Consider the following 6,000-nt stretch of genomic DNA (forward strand, 5'->3'; position numbering starts at 1 on the left):
GTGGCCTCGCCCCGGTCTGTAATTCTGAGTCACTGCTGACGAGAGTGCTGTGGCGCCTCTGCAGCTGGTCCAGGTGCCTTCTCCAGACTCGGCCGTCCTCCAGTCTGACCCGATATGACCTGGGTCCAGTGATGGCCACTATCTCGCCCGGGATCCACAGAGGGTCTCCAGCGAAGTTCCTCGCGAATACGGATTCCTGTAAGACAAAATGCCTAACCCCCGATGTGGAAGTGAGGGGAGAGTCAGGGCAGTAATGTGGGTGAAGCCTGTCCAATACAGTCCGCAGGCGTCTGCCCATCAGGAGCTCAGCTGGGGACTTATTAGTGACTGTGCACGGGGTTGAGTGCTGGCTCATCAGGAAGCGGGAGAGTTTGTGGTGCCAGTCTTCCTTGCTGAACCTAGCTAGAGCTTCTTTAGTGGTCCTAACGGCTCTTTCAGCCAATCCGTTACTGGCAGGATGAAATGGGGCCGTGAAGATGTGGCGGATGCCCAGGTTGGCAGCGAAACGGCTGAACTCGGCTGATGCGAACTGGGGGCCATTGTCGGAAACAATAGAGTCTGGAAGCCTGTGTGTTACAAACAGGCGAGTTAATACCTTGGTAATCGCTAGTGTGGTGGTTGTGGGCAGTTGTGCCACGTCAATCCACTTAGAGTAGGAGTCCACGACCACCAGGAACATTTTTCCGTGCAACGGGCCGGCTAGGTCGATGTGAATTCTGGACCACGGGGCGCTGGCGCTTTCCCACTTAGTGGGGGTGGCAATTGGAGGGGCTGGACGGGATTCCTGGCAGGGATGGCAGGAGCTTACCCATCTGATGATGTCTTCGTCGAGGCCCGGCCACCATACGTAGCTGCGTGCTAATGCCTTCATTCTGGCGATGCCAGGGTGCCCCTCGTGCAGCGCCTCCAGAACTCGGGTACGCAGTGAGGTCGGGATGACCACTCGAGTGCCCCACAGCAAACAGCCCTGCAAACTGGATAATTCCTGTAGGCGGGTCTTGAAAGGTGTAAATTTGTTTTCAACATCACCGCCCGGCGACCCCCTCCTCACCCAGTCCAGTACCTGGGCGATCGTTGTGTCAGTCTTGGATTTGGCCGCAATGTCAAGGGCAGTGATGGGGAGGTCAATTGGGTGACCTCAAAGATAGCATGGACCGGTGCAGGGTCTTCAGCTGGAGCCGGCAGGGGGCAGCGGCTGAGGGGCGTCTGCGTGGGACAATGTTTTACCTGGACGGTGTATGAGTCTATACGAGTATGCCGCTAGGAAAAGGTCCATCTCGTCATTCTAGGAGACAGGACTTGAGGGGTCTGTTTGTCCCCAGCTAGTAGACCCAGGAGAGGCTTATGATCCGTGACCAGCTCGAAAAAGTGGCCAAAGAGAAATTCGTGAAATTTCTTCACTGCTGCGACAGCTGCTAGAGCTTCCTTATCGATTTGGCTATAATTGCGCTCTGTCGCAGAGAGCGTCCTGGAAAAAAAAGCGATGGGAGCCTCGGAGCCATTGGGGAGCCTGTGGCTTAACACTGCCCCAATTCCAAAAGGGGATGCGTCTGCTGCTAGCACTAATGGAAGGTTGGGGTCGAACTGAATAAGGACCGCCTCTGACGTGAGTAGTGATTTGTGGTGTGGCGGAGTCTTCTTTGTGACCCCAGTGCCAAGGCGATTTTTATCCAACAGTCTGTGCAGGGGTTCTGCCACTGATGCTTTATGGGGCAGGAAGGATGCGTAAAAATTCAATAGCCCCAAGAAGGCCTGCAGTTCTGCTTTGGAGGTTGGAGTGGGTGCCTCGTGAATTGCCTTAACCTTGGACTCCAGGGGGTGAATGCCTGAGGCGTCAATTTTATAACCCAGAAAGTCCACCTGTCTAGTGGCAATGGCACATTTTTTTTTTTTTAATTTCAGGCCATGCTGTCTGAACCTCTCTAACACTGCTCGAACTCTCTGGAAGAGTTGGGGTCTGTCCCTGGCCGAGACTAAGATGTCGTCAAGTAGGGTACTACACCAGGGAGGCCCTGCAAAATCCGCTCCATGAGGGATTGAAAAATGCCTGGGGCAACACTTACGCCAAATTGGAGATGCTTGCACCAGAAAGCACCCCTGTGGGTGACAATGGTCTGGAGTTCCGCTGTTTGATTGTCAACAGGGAACTGTTGATACGCTTGAGACATGTCCAATTTGGCAAAAATGCTGCCAGGTTCAAAAGTGTGTAATAAATGCTGAATGACGGGCACTGGGTAAGCGCTAACTTGTAAAAACTTATTAATTGTGGTTTTGTAGTCGAGCAAATTCTCAGGCTACCGTCTTTTTGAGGGTGTGACAATGGGCGTCTCCCATTTTGTGAAATCTGTTGGCTCAATGACCCCTTGTTTTAATAATTTATCCAATTCCGCATCTAATTTAGGCCGAATAGCGAATGGGACTCTTCGCGGTTTTAGCCTGATTGGGACTGCTTGGGGTTCGACTGAGAATGAGATAGGGGTACCGGTATAACACCCCAGTTCATCGCTGAATACATCTGAGTAGTCAGCGAATAAGGAGTCAGTGTCAGAGGTTGAGACAGCATGGACTCCTGTTAGTCCTAGGCCGAGATGGGGAAACCAATCAAGCCCCAAGAGTGTGGGGAGGTTGCCGTTAACTACCACTAGAGGTAGGTGACCTTTGAAAGTTTTAAAATTGACAAGGAACTTGCCTCTGCCGATTACAGGAATGTCCTTCCCCTGGTAGTCCTTCAGGCTAAACTGGCACTTCTGGAGCCGGCTTCTTGATAGACTGGGCTGTAGCCTCTTGAGGGTGCTCCACGAGATAATTGAGAGCGCTGACCCTGTGTCAACCTCCATGCGACAAGGTTTACCTTCTAACAAAACGGAGAGAGAGATTTTACTAATGGTATGGCAAGTGTGTTTGGCGTGGTGGTGGGTGCGACAGTTCAATACTTGCCTCTGAGGTCCAGAATGTGAGAAGGGAGGGTGCCTTTGTGCCGAGTTGTGAGAGGCTTGACAGACTCTCGTGATGTGCCCCCTTTTGTGGCAGGTGTTGCAGGTGGCTCCTTTGAATTTGCAGGTGGCCCTCGGGTGAGATCCACCACAGGATAGGCACAGGGTGATGTGCTTAGGTGGACTGATGCTTTCTTGCTTGGCTCCTACCTGCGGTTGCCTGGCGTTGGTGAGGCGGTGGATGTCGGTTTCATCACTGGGTCCTTCCTCTATGACCACCTCCTCGGAGTGGACTGGAACTGCCGTTAGCTTGGAAGTAGGACCTTGGATTTCGGTGGCTGAGTGTGCTGCCAGCTCTGCTGCCAGGGCCTCCTCAACGGCTTGTGCGAGGTTGAGGTCCTTCTTAGCAAGTAGGCGCCTTTGGAGGTGGAGATCCTTGACTCCGCAGACTAGCTGATCTAGGAGCATGTCCTCCAGGTAGGTTCCAAACCCACAATGGAGTGCTGCAGTCCTGAGGGCGGCCAAGTACTGGTTTATGGTCTCTTTGTTTGATTGTTTCCTCATACGGAAGGTGAATCGCCTGGCAATCTGTGAAGGTCTGGGAGAATAGTGGTTAGTAAGGATTTCTAACAGTTCTGACCATGGAACGTTTTTTAACTCACGTGGAGCCACGAGTGCTGTGGCAGTGTCAAAGACGATGGCTCCACAGTAGATCAGGAAATATGATTTTTTCCGGTGCTCCCCTGCATCAGCCAGCCCAATTGCGTCGATGTAATGGTTAAAGCGGTTCTTGTATGACTCCCACTTCTCCTCATCCGGCTTGAACGCTGGGAAGACTGGATTGGAATTCATAGTGAGGAATTCGGTTGTATAATCTGTTGGAAAAATCTCTCTGGGGCAGCAGCAGAAGGTTTCTAGTGCCTGTGGCAGGCAAGTGATTTCAGCTCTGGAGAGGCTTTTCACAACCCTCTCTCTCTCTCTCTCTGGGCTAAACACGAGGTTAGGCTGCCGGCCGTTGGCAGCGTTTTGAAATTCATGCCTGCGTGGGCGTCAGTGACTTTGAATTACAGCACCGCGCTGTACTTTTAGGGCAGAAATTCAAATGACAGCCGTTTGAATTTCGCGCCTAAAGAAAGCGAGCGGCTGCGGCTCGCAGCGCTTCACTTTCCTGTAGCTTGGCTAACAAGTGGCTACAGACGCTTCTCACTTTTGTTGCTTGCTGACCGCTTTCTCTGGCTGCGGATCAGCGTTCGCTCTCGTTGCTTGCTGACCGCTCTCTCTGGCTGCGGATCAGCATTTGCTCTTATCGCCTGCCGATCGTTCTCTCTGGCTACGGATCGGCGGCTAGTGATTCAGCGGTTGCATTGTGCTTCTGGTAGCCATCCCACCTTCGTCGCCAGTGTTAAGTTTGGGTAATGAGAGGCTGAACCAGAGCATGAGTGCAACAAATACTTTATTGTGACAATAAAGGACTGAACGTGCTAGCCAAGCCTGGAACTGGCTCGCAGCGATCAGCGACTGGTTGGACCCCGCAGCCTGCTTTTATAGGTGAAAATGAGTGAGGGGGCAGCCGCCCCTGCAACGCGAACGGACCTGAGTGGGAACTCCTTAGAGTTCCAGGGACATAACAGTTTTCACTCTCCCGAAGGCTCAAGGGAAGCCTCTGCAGCCTCGGGAGGTAGAAAAATGGGCCCGTTTTGGCACTTCCAGAATTTCTGGGCGAAAACAGCCTCAAACAGGCCAAAAATCAGCTGGGAGGCACACGCATGCACAGTGCAAGTAAGTTTAGCTGGGATTCACATAGCCGCACACATGCCATAGATTCGCCATCATGTTTCTAGGCAATTTAATATTTGCCTATTTTGAAGTACATCTCATTGTTTCCCGGGGGCTTATTCTTAGCGAAGTTGTCAGAGGACTGCAATCTAACAAATAATAGTGTGGGTTTCATCTAGTATAGTTAAGATTAAAGGTTTCCCACAATTGCATGTAAGCATTGCTGCATACCTATATTGTAAAGGGATTGATAGGTGACCATAGGTTACAGGTGGCAAATGCATGGCTCCCAAAGCCCAACTGCTCATTGTGCAGACGTGAGCATTCTGCATACTAATTGGTTGATCCAACTTTCTGATCGGTGCTTTCTTGTTTGAGTGCCCTCAAGCCAGAAAATTACATTTGCAGAAATAAGAATGGAGCAACCATCCTTAAATGACAGGCACTTATGTTCACTTCCATGCATTGCCAGAGAAGTCTACCTGACCCATTCGTGGCTAGCTGTGGATCCAAATCAATTGTTTTTGTTCTACAATTGGTTAAAAGTTTTATCAAAGGGGAGCTCTGTTGTTAATTGAAAGAATGTTGGTCCTACATTGAATTTGTAAGTTGGTGCCTAAATTTTGTATTCCACATTCAGCATGAAAAAATACAATGGTCCTATGCTATATTGTCTAATGAATATATAAAGATTGCCTCTCCAAACTGATAATTGAGATAACTCTTGGAATTTTAAAAATATATGTATTATATAATTTCCACTAGAAGACACTTTCCCAGGGGGCTTACTTTGAGGGCCTAATCTATGTGATACTAACTATCTGGTTCAATACCAGTCAGTAACCTTCATAACTGGGAGGAAGATTGGTCTGGGGCCTCTCCAGTTCTCAAAGAATACATAAATAATAAAATATAAGGATACATAAAAGATAATCGTCACTTATTCTACATTTTATCTTTTCCAGTTATACTTTTATATCTTTATGTTTCAGTATTGATATCCTTTACACTACAGCAATAGCTGCCGAAAAAAAAATTCCCCTCATTTTGTGCTGCAGTGCCATTTTATGCAAGGCAATATAATCTTCATCATTACTGCTCTAAAATAACTGTTATAACTTATTATAATGCACTCAAGGGATTTGTATAATATCACTACTTTTTAACCCTTTCTTTTGAGCCATTCAACTTTCTCCTTCTTTCTTTCCTTCCTTCCTTCCTTCCCGTAGCTAATTCTCAGAAATCTGTAAGTACTTTTCCCAACAAAAAGAATTAGGATTGAGTTCAGTAT

Source organism: Pseudonaja textilis, chromosome Z (assembly GCF_049901715.1).
Source record: "Pseudonaja textilis isolate UNSWEBS1 chromosome Z, rPseTex1.2, whole genome shotgun sequence".
Taxonomy (NCBI): Eukaryota; Metazoa; Chordata; class Lepidosauria; order Squamata; family Elapidae; genus Pseudonaja; species Pseudonaja textilis.